At 40.5% G+C, this 15108-nt stretch overlaps 1 protein-coding gene across 6 annotated transcripts in view; it reads left to right on the forward strand.

Annotated features, from left to right (window-relative positions):
- LOC107218386 (delta-sarcoglycan) overlaps nt 1–15108 on the forward strand; it is a 169586-nt gene that overhangs the window by 100442 nt on the left and 54036 nt on the right. The window contains exons 1-2 of one of the 6 annotated variants that reach the window (XM_046744473.1): nt 11998–12230; nt 14432–14686. The exons of 1 other annotated variant lie outside the window; for it this stretch is intronic. The gene's annotated coding sequence lies outside the window, so the exon portion shown is untranslated. Of the gene's footprint in view, nt 1–11997; nt 12573–13564; nt 13862–14189; nt 14687–14987; nt 15032–15108 lie in introns of those variants that run through there. 4 more of the 6 variants (XM_046744471.1, XM_015656239.2, XM_046744472.1 and 1 more) reach the window with 4 other exon arrangements.

The following is a 15108-nucleotide window of genomic DNA, read 5'->3' on the forward strand; positions in this document are numbered from 1 at the left end:
TAGATTTGATTACCACGCCTAGAAGCTGCCCCTCACCTGGCGCCGACGATCCTCTTCTCGCCACGCCTCGCTTCTCGCCGCCCCGGCTAGCCGAAACCCGCGCCTTATCCTGTCAGAAATTACCCAATGCTACGTGCGTGTCATGAATATCACCGGGATGATATAACAACGCTGCACTCGCCAAAAGGACGGGAGTAAACCCTCGGCTTAAAACGCTGGGCTTATTTTACTACAATCGGTGTGGGCTGTTCATCCTCTCGACTGTCCGTCTAGACGAGCGATCCGCCGCATCGGTTCGTTGGTACTGGACGATTTACTGCCGAAAATTATTGTGGGATAAATCATAGGAGGTTGTGGCCGAAATCAACGTGTAATTTCTTACGTTACGAGAAAAATATTTAAAGAAACACGAAACAAATTACAAAAGCACGAATCATAGAATATACTGGATCAAGAGTCGTATACAGTCGACTAGATCATTTTTGATCTAGTATATCTAATGATTCGCGTTTTTGTGATTCATTACGTAATTTTTTTTATACATTCTCTCGAATTTTCAAGGTAAATTATGTGATAAAATACACGCTGATTTCGGTCATAACATTTTATGATTTAAGACATGGTCATTTTCAGTAGAGTATCTACAAGGAGAAGATATAAATGAAACAGGTTGGGTACAATGTGAGAAAAATTCTGTACTGGGTAATTTGAAGTCAATCTAACACTATTTGATGACGAATTTCCGAATTTAATACAAAAATTGTTATTCGGTGGTTCGCGAAGTTTAGTTTTAGTCAACTTTAGCACCATTATTTTTAACGGTGTGTAATAAAACTAAAGTGCACGTTTCGTTTAATTGAAAGCGAGGAAAAATAAATGAAACATACGTCTTCCAAAAATGAAAACTTTTCTTATTCGTAATGTCACACACTTCGCTCCTTAGAAATCAATTGCTTTTGGAAATAAATAAGCTCAAGTACACAATTTGCTTGCGTAAAGTGATTCCAAGATGAATCGTTATTCTATCAAATCGGTATTTTGGAACTTTCACGCGATATATCTCGAGTAAGAATTGAAATGATTTTCAAAGTCTCAGATGATGGAATAAGCAGAATATATATATATATATATATATATATATATATATATAATAATAATTCACATTAAAGCAATAAAATATCTGAAGGGATTCTTCTTCAGCGACATAAGTGCAGGGTATTTAAAAGGTAAAAAATATAACAAAGAAAAAGAAATTTTACGCAGACGTAGATATACCCAGAGTGTATATAATACATACTGCACGTATATTTCCATTGGCAATATCTTTGATTTTATGTAAAGAAGTAAAGTCATATCGAAGCCTGAGCAGTACATCGTCCTGGTTTATGCGACGGTCGTGAAATTCGATTGAAAAATATTATTCAGATTTATTCGGCTAACCTGAAATAACAGATTTTGGCTGAGAAGCCGTGTCTCTTGTACCAAAACAAAGGCGCCACCCCAACCGTGGGGTCCACGGGTCACAGATGCTCCGAGAATAACGCCCTGCCACAGCTTATTTCGCTGCGAAAATATCGCCTATAGCGTTCTACGTGAGTCTCAAAAATCAATTACGTCATTCAGCCGCTTCTCTTTTTTTTTCAATCTTTCGTTCTTTTGCTTTTAGCATTGAAATTTTCAAAGTATTTTGAGACAATTTAGACGCCAAATTATCAGAAATTAAAATGACTTTCACTATATGAAACTGATTATTCAATCGATCGTTTTGAGTTACGACAAAAACGAGTGACCATTGATTTCTCTGACCAGTCTGGTTGAGCCACTGAACTCACTTTAGAAACATATAATTTAAATACATCGTGTTTAATGTCGGATGAATCTGATTCATCGTTCAACGGTGACATGTAAAATTTTCAAATTGAAATTATATTTCGCAGACGTACGAATCCGCGACGGTTTCGACTCGAGCTACGGAAAAGGGTGGGCGTAAGGCACTCGCGGATAAAACACTAATGCAAAACGGTCCGAAGCTCGTAAAAGCACGTTGAATATAAAATATAAATTCATGGTGGCCAGGTGCTCAGTTTCTGTTTATTATACCCTCAACATTTGTGCGTGTGTGTATATGTACACGTTTAAGTCAAGGGTGGGTTTAGAAAGCTGACGCTGTAAGCCAAGTGCAGTGCTGGGCGCAGTTTCCTTCATCCCCTAAGCCACGAGGGACTGGGAAATAGCCGTGTTGAATGAAAAAAAAAAAAATTTCCCTTACGCGATTGGTGAAGATTTGTTCGTTCATTCCTTCTCTTTATTAAAGCCTCATTGTTAATTTTCTGCTCATCAATTTTGCGAACCCCTCTCCAAAACATCTCCTTATATCTACGTAATTTTTCTACGTATAAGAATTCGAGCGCAGCGAATTTTCATATGTTCTACAATTAATGAATCTTGCAATGCAAATAACTGAGAGCCTCTGTTTCTCGAATGATAATGATAAGAAAGTTTCGACAAAGAATAACGTGTTTTCAATTATTGCGAATACATTAATTAGCGTGAAAGGTATAACGGCAGAATTTGAGGGGGAAAATAATTTTCCCTGTAACCGTACGCGCGTACATATGTGAATACAGTGAATTCACTCCCCCGATTCGGGGTAAAAGACCGAAGTAAACGGCTAAAGAGCGGATAGTAATTAAAAATAATAAGAAAAAAGTAATAAGGAATATTAAATAACATTCACAAAGGAGGAATAACGCATTTGTTGGAAAGAAATGAAACGCATTAATTAAACCAGAGCGTTCCATCGGCCCCTCTAATTAAATTTGTCCAAAATTAAAAAGTAAATTATAACTTTACGAAAAAAAGGCAAGAGCAAGGAAAAATTACGTGGTACAAAAAATCGCTTTCCACTTTATCCCTCTCATTTTCTCTCTTTCTCTCTCTTTCTCTCTGCATCTCGTTCTCATTCGCTCTTATGTTTATTAAACTTCGAAACGATTTAAAGATTTTCAATTGAATTTAATTTTCAATGTACAAAGTATTAACCCTGCATCGTCTTACCTTTCATTCCACGTCTGAAATTATGTAAACTCTCTCGTCCTCTCTCTCTCTCTCTCCCCTAGTCTGTCTTTTTCTTCTGCAGTCCCTCGTATCCCACCGCCTAGAATAAAGCAATTAAAAAAAATTTACTACTTTATCTTGATAGCTGAGAGAGCTGGCAACTGTTTCAACTCTCCTTGATCAAATACTCATCTCTGAGGTGCCTCGCCTCCCCGCCATTTTCCCACAGTTTTCATCTTATGCTATCCAACAAACGAATCTGTCGCAAGTTTTAACTCGTAAATGAAAATATTCCGGCAAACTGTTCATTGGTGTCGAATTTTTGTCGATAACGGCGCTAAATTACCCACCGTGATCGTAACGAATTCTAGTGCGTTTTTTCAATCCATATCACTCTTCGATAAAGAGTAAAAAATTCCTTTATTCAAACGTTTGTCACGAGCCATCGAAAGCACGTAATTGTCCGCACGCGAATTGGCATCGCTTACGTACCAAGGGAATTGTTTCCTCAATAAAGCATGTAATAACTGGGTACAATATCAGATAACAGACCGTCAGTACTGAGTTAGCTGCAGCGACGAATCGGTAGTCCGTGAGGATTATCGAACGACCATTTCACCCCGATTTGTCCAATAACAGTTGAGCTGTAAAATGGTGGAGGCGATGTTCAACAACGCGGATTCTATGCACCCTGCCAATTTTACCGTGACGTTTCTCTGTCACGGAATTAACACCTCTGGATTACGCGCCGCGCTACAATTGACCGATCTCAATTTGACGTTGTTTGTTTGAAAACATTGCTCCGTGCACCGAAGAAACAGCATAAACGAGGCTTCAGTCGACCAACGCTGTGGAGTCTTAATTAATTATCTCTTCACAAAATTGATTTTAATGGCTGTGATGAAAAGATGCGCCTCTTTGGTTGGAACCTTTTTACCGGGTTATCTTTACATCCCTGGAGAAGCCGTTCAAGGGACTAGAGTCATCATTATTTATCTTTTGATCCTGAGCAAAAGTCTTCTGTATTTTCGAGTTTTCTCTAAGTCGAAATTCAATGTTTTTTCTGGCTATCTTAGAACAAAAATTAAATAAACAATGTGAAACGTATCGAAAGAATCGAACCTTAATTCAAGATTCTGATGATTTTGATAGCACCATTAGTTTTCGCGTTATGAGTTATTTTGAAAATTTCATCAGTTTAATTTCCTAGCAAGTGATTTTTTCCTGATGTTTTCAGGCCTTCGGGTGATTTAGCTTTCACAGCCAGTCTATAAATAGCGACTACTTGTAGTATATTTATTTCAGCACAATTTCAACGAGAATCAATCAGTACACAAGTAACACGAAATATGATAACAACTTCAAGCATATATCCACTACAGTAATTCGAAAATGTTGACTTGCAGACAAATCCATTCAAATACTTATACTTTATCATCTCATTTCTTGAATAACAACACAACTGAAAATTTTGTGTAATACTTCACAGCAACTGGTACAAAATCCGTCATTTTCGTATGTAAATTCAAGTCACACGCGTTTGTCCAAACTTAACATGATAAAAAAAAATCCGAATAAATTTTATCTCTAACAAGTGAAATTTGTGTTATTCATCTTCCTTCGTTCGAGCTTAATTTGTGCGACCTTATACAGACTTAAAATATTTGAAGAAATTTCACATTTTCAACGGTATACAATGGTAGTCAGTACTCTCGATGAAGTGAAACCTTACTAACGACGTAAAATTTGATGCCTTTTTACAAGTGTTTCCCACATTCTAAGCATCACCAAAGTCCTAAACTCTATTAATCAAAATACTGATAACAATGTAATAATAATCTTAAACCGAGACTCTTTGTGAAAAAAAAAATCTATACAAAACGTGTATTACAATCGGTGATAATTTTCAAACAAAGAATCGATACACCCTGTAAACCAAATGGATTAATTGAACGAACCGAGAAAACAATATTCCAGGAACAGTCGCAGCCGCACGTATCCAACGTTATATACCTAATATATATATATATATATATATATATATATATATATATATATACATGTACATAGATATATATATATATATATATACATATATATACATGTATATATATATATAAGGCGGTATTTTCCGGAGAGTTCACCCCATTAAACATTTTTGCTATCTTGCCGGGATCTGCCGGCGAAGAGGGGCTAGCGGGTGGAGGGTGGAAGGTGGAGGGTGGAGGGTGGCTAGCTAGCCGTCGGCACCTGTTGCTTTTGCAGCGTTATCCCTGGCGCTCCTCTTCGCCACCCCATCCGCGAGCTTTCTCGCTCTTTCGCCCCGGCCGCCCTTCTCGCTGTCTCTTTTGCGGACTGGAGGCGTCGAAAGACGTCTCGAGAGCTTAAGACGCGTAACTCGAGGCCACTTATACGCGTGTCCCGTCTCGCCTCGCATCAAGCGGAATCAATTGTCTTCGAGAAGCCGCCGAGTTAGTTGCGGAGGCTTTTTGTCAGATGCGGACAGAAAACGGTCGATTGAAACGCGTCTCTTATTTTTCTCCCCCGAAAATCTACCCTCGTAAGGTGTAAGGTGGTATCGGTTAGACGATTCCCCGCGGAACTATGATTATTTTTTTCTATATTCTTCGCTTTTTCTTTGTACGAAATGATCGAAGAAGAGACAAAACGATTGACGGACTCAAGGAGGTGAAAATTACGATCGAAGTACTTCGTTTAGGATCGCTTTCGCAGTTTCGACTATTGAACACTGCGGGCAGAGGGAATCAATTGTTCTTAGAGATGATTGCGAGTATCAAACCCACTTAACACCGCTCTTAGGTATTCAAAGAATTTTTTGAAACTACCATCGAACGTAAATCCCGATCATTGTTTTTCTCAGATCATAAGCCCATAAAAGAAGGATAAACCAGAAAAATTTCGCGAAATGTCCGTCAGTTGCATAACGACTATCGAAAACGATACAATGATAATGGTGAATTAAAAAAGATAAACTCAGTGAAAAGTGATTCGAAGAAAATCAAACCGTTATCGAAAGATTCCGTGCACAGTTGAGGTGCAGTGTGAACGGATGAGCGATCTAGGCGACGATTTCCCTGTGGGGGTTTTGCTATCAGCTACGACGTCGGAGACATCATGGCTTCAACTGGCGGAGTGATTCGATGGGAATCCGGGAGACAATCATCGGTAGTCCAATGTGCCGAGCAGCCTTTCACCAACTCCGGCACGATTCTGTCTTACATGCTATCCGCTTGTCCAGCACAACATCATCCCCTATTCACCCTGTGCATCTCTGCTGCTACACAGTGTCGCTGATCCACGTAACCATGGATATGCTGATAGAACCTCGAGCCATGTTACACCGGAGCTAAATAGCGTCATTGTACAGCTGGCCAGATCATGCTGAAGCTCCACGACGCCTTTTGCAGTTGTAGTTAATGCGAGATTGGCACCGCTGTTTGAATCGGAATAGCGATCGCTGAGCTTTGATAATGATTTCTAACAAAACACCGTCTACCCGAACTTCTGTATAATCGATGTTAGATAATGAAAGTCATATGATTCGATTGGACGGGTTGAAAATTGGGGAAATGGGTGTTTTGGCTAATTGGACAAGCTACGTGACGAAGTGATCGAGTTAGTGTTGGAATCGCTTGTACAGACTTTTGGTGAGATAAAAATCTAATGGGGAGTAAAATCAATCGAAGGTATAGAGTGATTTGCATCGTCTGGCGAGGGAAGAAACAATTCCTGGTCGCTCGGGGACCATTAAGAACACGCCAGTCACGTTTAGATAAGACCTGATTGTGCGCGAGGCAAGTTCATCTCCACCGAAATAGCACTCGCGCGAACAAACAAGTTTCCCACCCCGCGAACTTCGGACAAAACTTGAGCCGCTGCTGGGAGCAGTTAGTCGTTCGAGGCTGACTGGAAGTGACGCGCGACTTGCCGCCAGCCCTTGGTACCGATGTTATCTGATTGTACTGCGCGGTAAAAGTGTTGACCAATTTCACCAAAGCCCGGGCTTTTGCTCCTCCTATGATTTCTCGGAAAGAGCATCACGCCACCGCTTTGACACGAGAGATCCGCGTCAAGTGGAAGCTAAATCTCTATTCTGAAATGCTCTCTCCCGGAGTTCCGCGATTGCGTTATTAATTCTGAAATTTCCAGCAGGAAAGAAGAAATTGAAAACTGAAAAGCGTGCAACTACCATGCGCGAAGCTTCTGCTTCGACAATTAATAACCAGGGGAAATCTACCAACGAGGTTAACCACTCTCATACTGATTCAACGGAAAACTTCAAAGGAAACTCTGTTTATTCGTCATCGCTAGCTGAACAAAATCCTGACCGACTTTCTTCCCTGATTAGCAGTCTCTAAAGGACTTGGAATCATTCGAAATAACTCGATGAGTGTGTTCCTCGGAACGCTCAGCTTGATCAGCACTGCAATACGAGTAAATTGATCCAGTTTCAAACCAAACACCTTCCCTAGCTCGGCAACTTCAATGCTGAATTCCAGCCCAACACCGCCGACGGCGAAACGAATGAGTCTCCCGACCCGAGACAAGTTGAGTAGATTTTTTTCCCTCCAGACTGAAAGACGGGCTTTAGTGTCTGAAGACTCGGCGTCGAACCATTCGAGGCTTCTCGACGTTGGCGTCGCGACGGCCTTCCCCCTGGTCCATCGAGCTCTTCGGTTGAGTATTGGTACAGAGAGAAGAGACGAGTCACGCCGAGGCTATAAATACACCGACACCACCTGCACCTAACGTCCGGCTCTGAACCGAGCTCGGACGAATTCAACCGAGGAAAACCGAGCTCGACTGTGCAAAACGACGCGGTGCAAAAGCTTCGCTTGCTCCTTTTTCTCCGGGATTTATTATATCCGCCGTGTAACAACCCCGGGGTAAAAATCAAAGAAGAAGAAAAAAAAAGATGAAGAAAGACTAAAGGCGACAATATAAAATGAGACGCTCGAGCTCGGTTTTGGCTCCGAAGCCGCAGTGCGCAGAGTCAATTGAAGACTCGTCGCTCCTTCTTTCAATCTTGAGATAAAAGCCCAGCTCGAAGGATAATTTTCATTAACTTACGGATGTTTTCCCTCTTTTTTTCCGACGCGGAAAATTTGTCAGCGCTCATCGCGCGGCGGATAACCCTTTGCATGCGCTTAACACGGTCGTTTGGCCCATTTTCAGTAAACAAACACCCTGCACCTATCTAACGGGGAACAGAAGCTCGGAGGAAATAGAAGGAAGGGCTTTCCGCGCACACGATGCTCTCGCGCTCACGTGCGTGTTAATTAAACAAAAACCCCGGGACCAGAGCTAATTAGAAAGGGGCTCTTGCTTTGCCCTCGCTGTCTCTCTTCTTCGCCTCGGCTCTCTATAATTCAAAAACCTTATAACCTCGCCACGCTGCCTACCCAGGCTGGCTTCTTGATAATCCGTACAATTATGTCAAAGGTTGAAGAAAGCGTGAAAGTCAAAGGTGAAACGAGTGAATAAGTAAAACGTCACCCAAAAACGAATCGTTTCCATGTGAATCCCGATCACTTTCTATCCAGAGTTCGTGACGTCGAATCATGCACGGTGTAAAATCGATGGATTTGTATGTATCCGACGTCGAAACGCGTGAACCTACTTAGGCCGTTCAAAATCGTACGAGAGCCGAGGTTCGACTCGACGCTCCTCAACCATTGGTTTATGATTATATTCAGACACGTCGGTTGTCAATGAACAATAATCGCGCCTCAGCGTTCCGCCCGCAGATATTAGACGCAAAATACAGGTATTAGTGTGACTGACACCTTAAAGCGACACGAGCACCGGCTTCCGCTGCTTTGACTCGTCGCCTTTCGCGTGCCTGCATACATCTACAACGTATAAGAACACACGGTGTCGGAATATAATGGCCAATTATTATTTGGAAATGATATACGATCGGTGCATATCAAAGGAGATGGTTTGCGTGTCTTTCCTCCTCCCTTTTCGTGCATTTATACACACAAGACACAATATATCCTCACGTGGTCGGTCGAGGCTTTCGTCGGACGAAATAACTCTGTATGATTTCTATACCCTTTGTTTGAAAACTACCTAAAATACTTCGATTGTCCCAACTCACCGCTGAGCCAGGTCAAGGGCTCCGAGACAAACCAATCGTTGGACTAGGATCGTTCAGCCGCTTCGTCGACAGTACATGAAACGTCTAAAAAAATGATTGGAAAAGTGCGGAGCAGCTTAGAAAACCACAGAAATTATCGAACGTTGAGCTTTAATAAGGATCCGGCCCGAAGCAGTTGGGGCTTGCCATATTTCCGAAGACTTACCGTACTCGGATATTTCTCTCATAGTATTTCGACTCTCGATTTGATACTTCGTTGCTTTACATCTGAGGCACTGCGAGATTACATGGAAATTCTTAGGACCCTGGATGGTTGAATTTATTGTTCACCGTGTGAGGATTGAACAAACCCGGAATGCCTCCTTGCGACGAGTGAATTATTCCCGTGGATTCAAGTGGCAGCGTCACAATTTCATTAAAGGTTATAAAACGTTCAAATTTAAATACACAGAAACTGACAATTATGCATTTACGTGTGCAAACCTTTAGGTCAGTTCACCGACTAAATACTGCGAAAAAAGAATATTGAACTTGTAGTTTTAACACTGGAACCAGTCGAAGAACTACTCTCGGTAGACTTATTTTAAGTAATGAACGAACATTTGGAAAGTAGGTATCATAAAAAAACAATGCACACACTGCGTGTATTCATAACGATTCTAAATTTCATCAGAAAACATTGGAACACCGAATAGTACGAAGAAATATTGAATTTCGAAAAAAAAAGTGAGGTTATGTTGCACGATCTACGCACGATTATCATGTAAACTGGAAGACTTGTTAACTTCAAGGCAATAAAATAATTTACAAACGAGTATTCTTAGATATGTTATTAAATTATCAAGCATTATTTTTGTTGTTTTAATGTTTAAAAATGTATCAAGTCAAACAATATCAAAACGAGTAATTGACTCAAAAGTCTTCACGGAAAATCCACAATTTATGTAAAACATAATCTGTTATCCGAGACAACTGGTTTCTTTTTTTCTCTGGAGTGAAGGGATGAACGAGTTTATCACGCGGTTTACCCCCTTGATTCCGTGATCGGAGATGGCCGGAGAGAAAGAGAAAGAGGAAGGGCTGGGGTCGGGGGGGGGGGAGGAAGAGAGAGATTAGGACTATTGAAACACTCCGGCACAGAGTCTGCGGTGTTCTCCGGATCCGCCAGCGCAACCGCAAACAAACATTGTGCGGGAACGGAAGAGCATCTGTGATCAGATTAGTGGTGGACAATGGCGGCACTTCCGGGTGGTTAGTCTAACGCTAAGCTCACGGTTACAACGCGCCCTGGTAATTGCACCATCGGATTTCACGTTCTGCAGGACCTGCATCGTGATCTGGACGAGGAAACGCGCGTCAGTTTCCACCTTGGTATCGGTTCAATTTCATAAGTATAGCAATAACTTGGGGTGTTCAACGAAGAAAACTGCGGCATGAATTTGAATCGTTCGTTTGAAGCCAATTTTGGTAAATTAATGGAAGATATCTTGTTCATATTCTCTGCAAACTCAAAATATGGGTATTTTTAAGAAACTTATGGATGTTAGAAGCCTTGCTTATAGGAATTTCGGCAAATCAATTAATTCATTGTGAAAATTCATGTAAACTGTTATTCAAAATTTGTGGAGCTTCTTCATTGAATTGAATTCATTCCATTTTATTGTTACTTACAACGTGGGATGAGAACCAAAGAATTCTATAAACAGAGACGTATTTATAAAATTTTAGGGAGAAAATATTGATCTCAGATCAGTGTGTGAAAACTTATGTTTGCTTTTGAAGCTTGTATCTCACTTTCCTAAAATATGAAAAGTAATGTTTCTAAACTTGATTACCAAAACTCGGGTCAAGTGTTCATCAATGCTCGAAAACTGTGCAGACAAATTCGAGGAGGCTGTCAAAACATTTCAGAAATACTTTATAAAGGAATAAAAATCGCTCACAGCCAGCCTAAAATAATGTGAACATTTTTTACTCCGTGCGTTCGAACGAAATTAAATCTTCGGTAGAAACGGGCAGATTCTTACCGTGGATTTTAAAAGCTGAAGTTCATAGAAGAGGGAGGATTAAAACCTCAGGATTCTTTGCCCTAAGAATTTAACGGCAAGGCAAGTGGACAAGTCTTGCATTAACTATTACCTCTAGATTAATAAGAGCAGCAGCGCGTTGCTCGGTACGGCGAGATAACGCTGAATCATTCATCAGTATCGGAAAACCGACCACAGCGAGGTAGCAGGTAGAGATTCCGTGCGACCAATTGGACCAACAGAGCCTGTAAAAGTGTGGGCGATTCGATTCGTTGAATTCGTAAAATCTGTAGATTTTACAGAGCATGACTTGGACGTACGGATATTTGCCTCTGTCAAACAAATCGCGTTTCGTTCACTTTGGCGAAATCGATAACAGTTCAACGTTTGTTGCATCGATAGCCTTTTTCCGTTTGTTTTTCGCGAATCTCAATAAGCTGCGTTTCTTATAACCGGTCGAACGCTGACTCTTTATTTACTGCATAGAATTGTTTGAAAATTCAGAGAGAAATTTTGTCGCGCACGTGTGTATATTGTAATGGGTGTAACAATTTATACTAGTTTGTAATAGCTGCGGGGACCACCTGGTACGCATATTATTTTGAGAAAAATAAAATAGATTAGTCGGTCGAAGCCTAACGAAAATAGCCCAAGGGGTAAAGAGGGAGAGAGAGAGAGAGAGAGAGAGAGAGAGAGAGAGAGAGAGAAGGAGAGTTTTCCCACTATGTGGAACACCGAATAGCTGCTACACCTATATTCGAGTATTTCGGTTCAGTCAGACCAGAAGACTCGGCGAGTGTCTTTTCGTTAAAGAAAATCGACGATACGCGCTACGGTTTATTCAGAATCAAAACCACGTGTCGGGAAAAGCCCATCTGATATAAATCGAAGTGTTTGGAACAAATTGCAAAAATCAGAAAAAAAAGAAGAAAATATTCTCGCGTGAAAAAATGTTCGAAAAAGTTTTTGATTATAAAATGTGATATTATATTATACGAATACCGTGTAATTTCAACGTGCGGGTCAATTCTGAAATAATTAATATCGATTCTCGTTTTATAACGCGCGTTGGTATAAGTTGTGTGAATTTTTTTCATTCCTTGTTCCGGATCATTCGTGGATGATCAAAGAATCGTAGATTTACAAGCCATGTCGAAATGAATGCGCGGACCGAGTGGGTGATATCATAATTGAATAAAATTCAAATGGCGGTCACATAACGTAAAATCACTTCGTTAAAACGGGAGAGTTGAAAAACTTTTTTTCATAATCCGCTATTGTGTGTAAGAGAGAGATAGAGAGAGAGAGAGAGAGACTCAGGCGAGCAGATATAAAGCGGATCAAGAACCACCTTCTATAATCTGGTACGCAATTTCGTGATTACGTAAGAGCTTAAAAAAATGATGCAAAATGATAAAAAAAAACTGCAATATTCAAAAAAAAAGGAAAATATATTTTTATCTATCAATCCTGTCACGTTTATCATACCTGAGAACATTTTTCGTTACGCGCTAGTTTTTTTTATGGATTTTTTAATATTTCTCCTAGTCCTATAATATAACTAATTATTCGCAAAGTCCTCCATCTCTCAAAAAATTACGCTCATATCCTTTTCATTTCCGCCAATCATCGACATTCCTTTACCCGGCTTAAGCATACAATACATTTGAATGAAACGCAGTTACATACAACACAACTATACGCCATTACTTTGTGGAATTATAAAGAATTTGATTGAGTTTCAAAAATTCGCATCCGCGATTATGCAAAGAAAAATAAAGAAATATAAATACAGGGACGAAAAATTATTCTTGTCGAAATGAGCGAGTCGTGCGCAAATGACGTTGAGAGCAATTATTAGCATATCGGTAACTGTCATCGTAGCCGAAGAGACTTGATTTAAGGACATGCAATTTGGCCGCAAGGCTACGAACAGATGTTCGCGCTGAAGATGCTTCAGTGCTAAACGTGAGCCACGCCGCCTGTAAATGCGAGAGAGAAGATCGACTCTCTCGCCCTCTCTCTCTCTCTCTCTCCCCCTCTCTCTCTCTCCCTCTCTCTCTCTCTCTCTCTCTCTCTCTCTGCAGAGCATACCAAGTCGTTCACCCAAAGTTTCTCGAACGTTTTCCGTTTCCCATGAAAATTAATGCGATTACAAACGCTTGCAGGGAGCGTTAATGACACTTCTAACGCCTGGAGGCGGGATATCGCTTGATACGCGATACGCCCGGTGTTTAGCCCTACAGTGTCTATAGAAAATGGCCGCTTCCGAATTCCGGCGGGCTTTTCGGCCCCCAGAGCGAAGTTTTTCGCTCTCTTCTTTCTTCCTTTCCTTCTAATTTTCCTTTTTCACCAGCGCCGCACGGCATTAGGCTCATCTGAAGCGCGTAATACCCCGCTCGTTGTAATCGAGGTAAACCGACGAGATCTCGCAATTAAATGCTGCCCTCTTGTGTGTGGTACTCGACCCCACGCGCCTCGCAGTGAAAAGTGAGCGCGCTGGCTTAACCATTTAGAACCATTCAAGCCACCGAGTATATATAAGCGCGGGCTGTACGCACGTAGTTGTTAATTATAAAATTTCAAGAGATCCGATGAAATTCTGCATGGCGAGGAATTCCCGCCGTTGCCCCAGCAATATATTCTATTCGACGTAATTACAGTATTCTCATCTTGTCTTCCGAAATTATCCAATTTTCTAAACTTAGGTCTTGGAAGTAAATAAAAGGCAATCTTCGGATTTGAAATAATTTCACAAGACTGTATTGTATGGCAAGTACGCAACTTCAGATAATTCAAACTGTAATTCAAAAATAGAAACCTCCTTAAGTTTGCACTTTTTTCACAAACAATCGTTTCTTTGAAACAAAAATTCATTTTATAGGATGTAGTATTGACTATAATCATGTTGAGATGAAAGGATTCCGGATGAAACGTTTCGTCTTGTTACGAGAGACGGTTAATTTTTTTTCCACCGAAAGTTTGTTTAGATTTGAAAACTTGCTTCGACAAGAGCTTGTCTTTACCCAACGGCAGAAATTGGGTTACTTTGTTCTATATCTATATTTACAATTTTGTGAGAATCTAAAAAAACAATCCTCTGCTAAAACGAGCAATTTCGATTTCCGTTTAAACTCTAAACTACGAGCCGAATTTAAGATAAAGAGTGAATACTGTAGAAAAAAAAATAACGAGCTCTGGAATCAACTGTGACTTTATGCAGATCATCGCCGCAATGTTATGCTTTGCGTGCTCGCTAATTGGCTAACAATTCCATCATCGTTTTACAAAGAAGTCTGCAAATAGCTCAGCTATAACGAATAACTAGGAAGTGATAGAAAAGAAGAGCTGCTTCCTCGTCAAATCAGAAGTCGAATTTGATATCACAGATTTTCTTCTTCTCGATGAAAGGAAAACTCGAATTAAAAATAATTCAACTGGACATTCCACCTGTCAAACTTGATGCGATAATTGAACGGTAAGTGACAGATACGTGAGAAGCGCCAAGAGACTAGTTTTGAAATCACGTGCACTTGGCAGCTTAGAGGGTGCTGCTTTTCGGTAATTAATTAGTTTCGCCGAACTTACAGAGCGACGTAACCTACTGACTACGTACACGTGTTGAGCCCACGGTCTTGCTCATTTTCTTTTACCTCAGTTTATATTATAACTACACGGCGTTTCTTCCTCCGCTGTGAATACGCGTCTTGTAAAATGTTCGGAATTACTTCGAGATTTTTCCAATGTACAGTGATCACATTGCATAATTTATTTTGCAGTTTTAAACGGTAGAAATTTCATCTCACTTACCATTGGGAATAAGGTATTTACAACCGTGAAGTTCATTTATGACGTTGAGATTGATCAAAGCTTAATCATCATCCTTCTCTTTTCGTCTGT

The sequence above is a fragment of the Neodiprion lecontei genome, chromosome 6 (assembly GCF_021901455.1).
Source record: "Neodiprion lecontei isolate iyNeoLeco1 chromosome 6, iyNeoLeco1.1, whole genome shotgun sequence".
Lineage (NCBI taxonomy): Eukaryota > Metazoa > Arthropoda > Insecta > Hymenoptera > Diprionidae > Neodiprion > Neodiprion lecontei.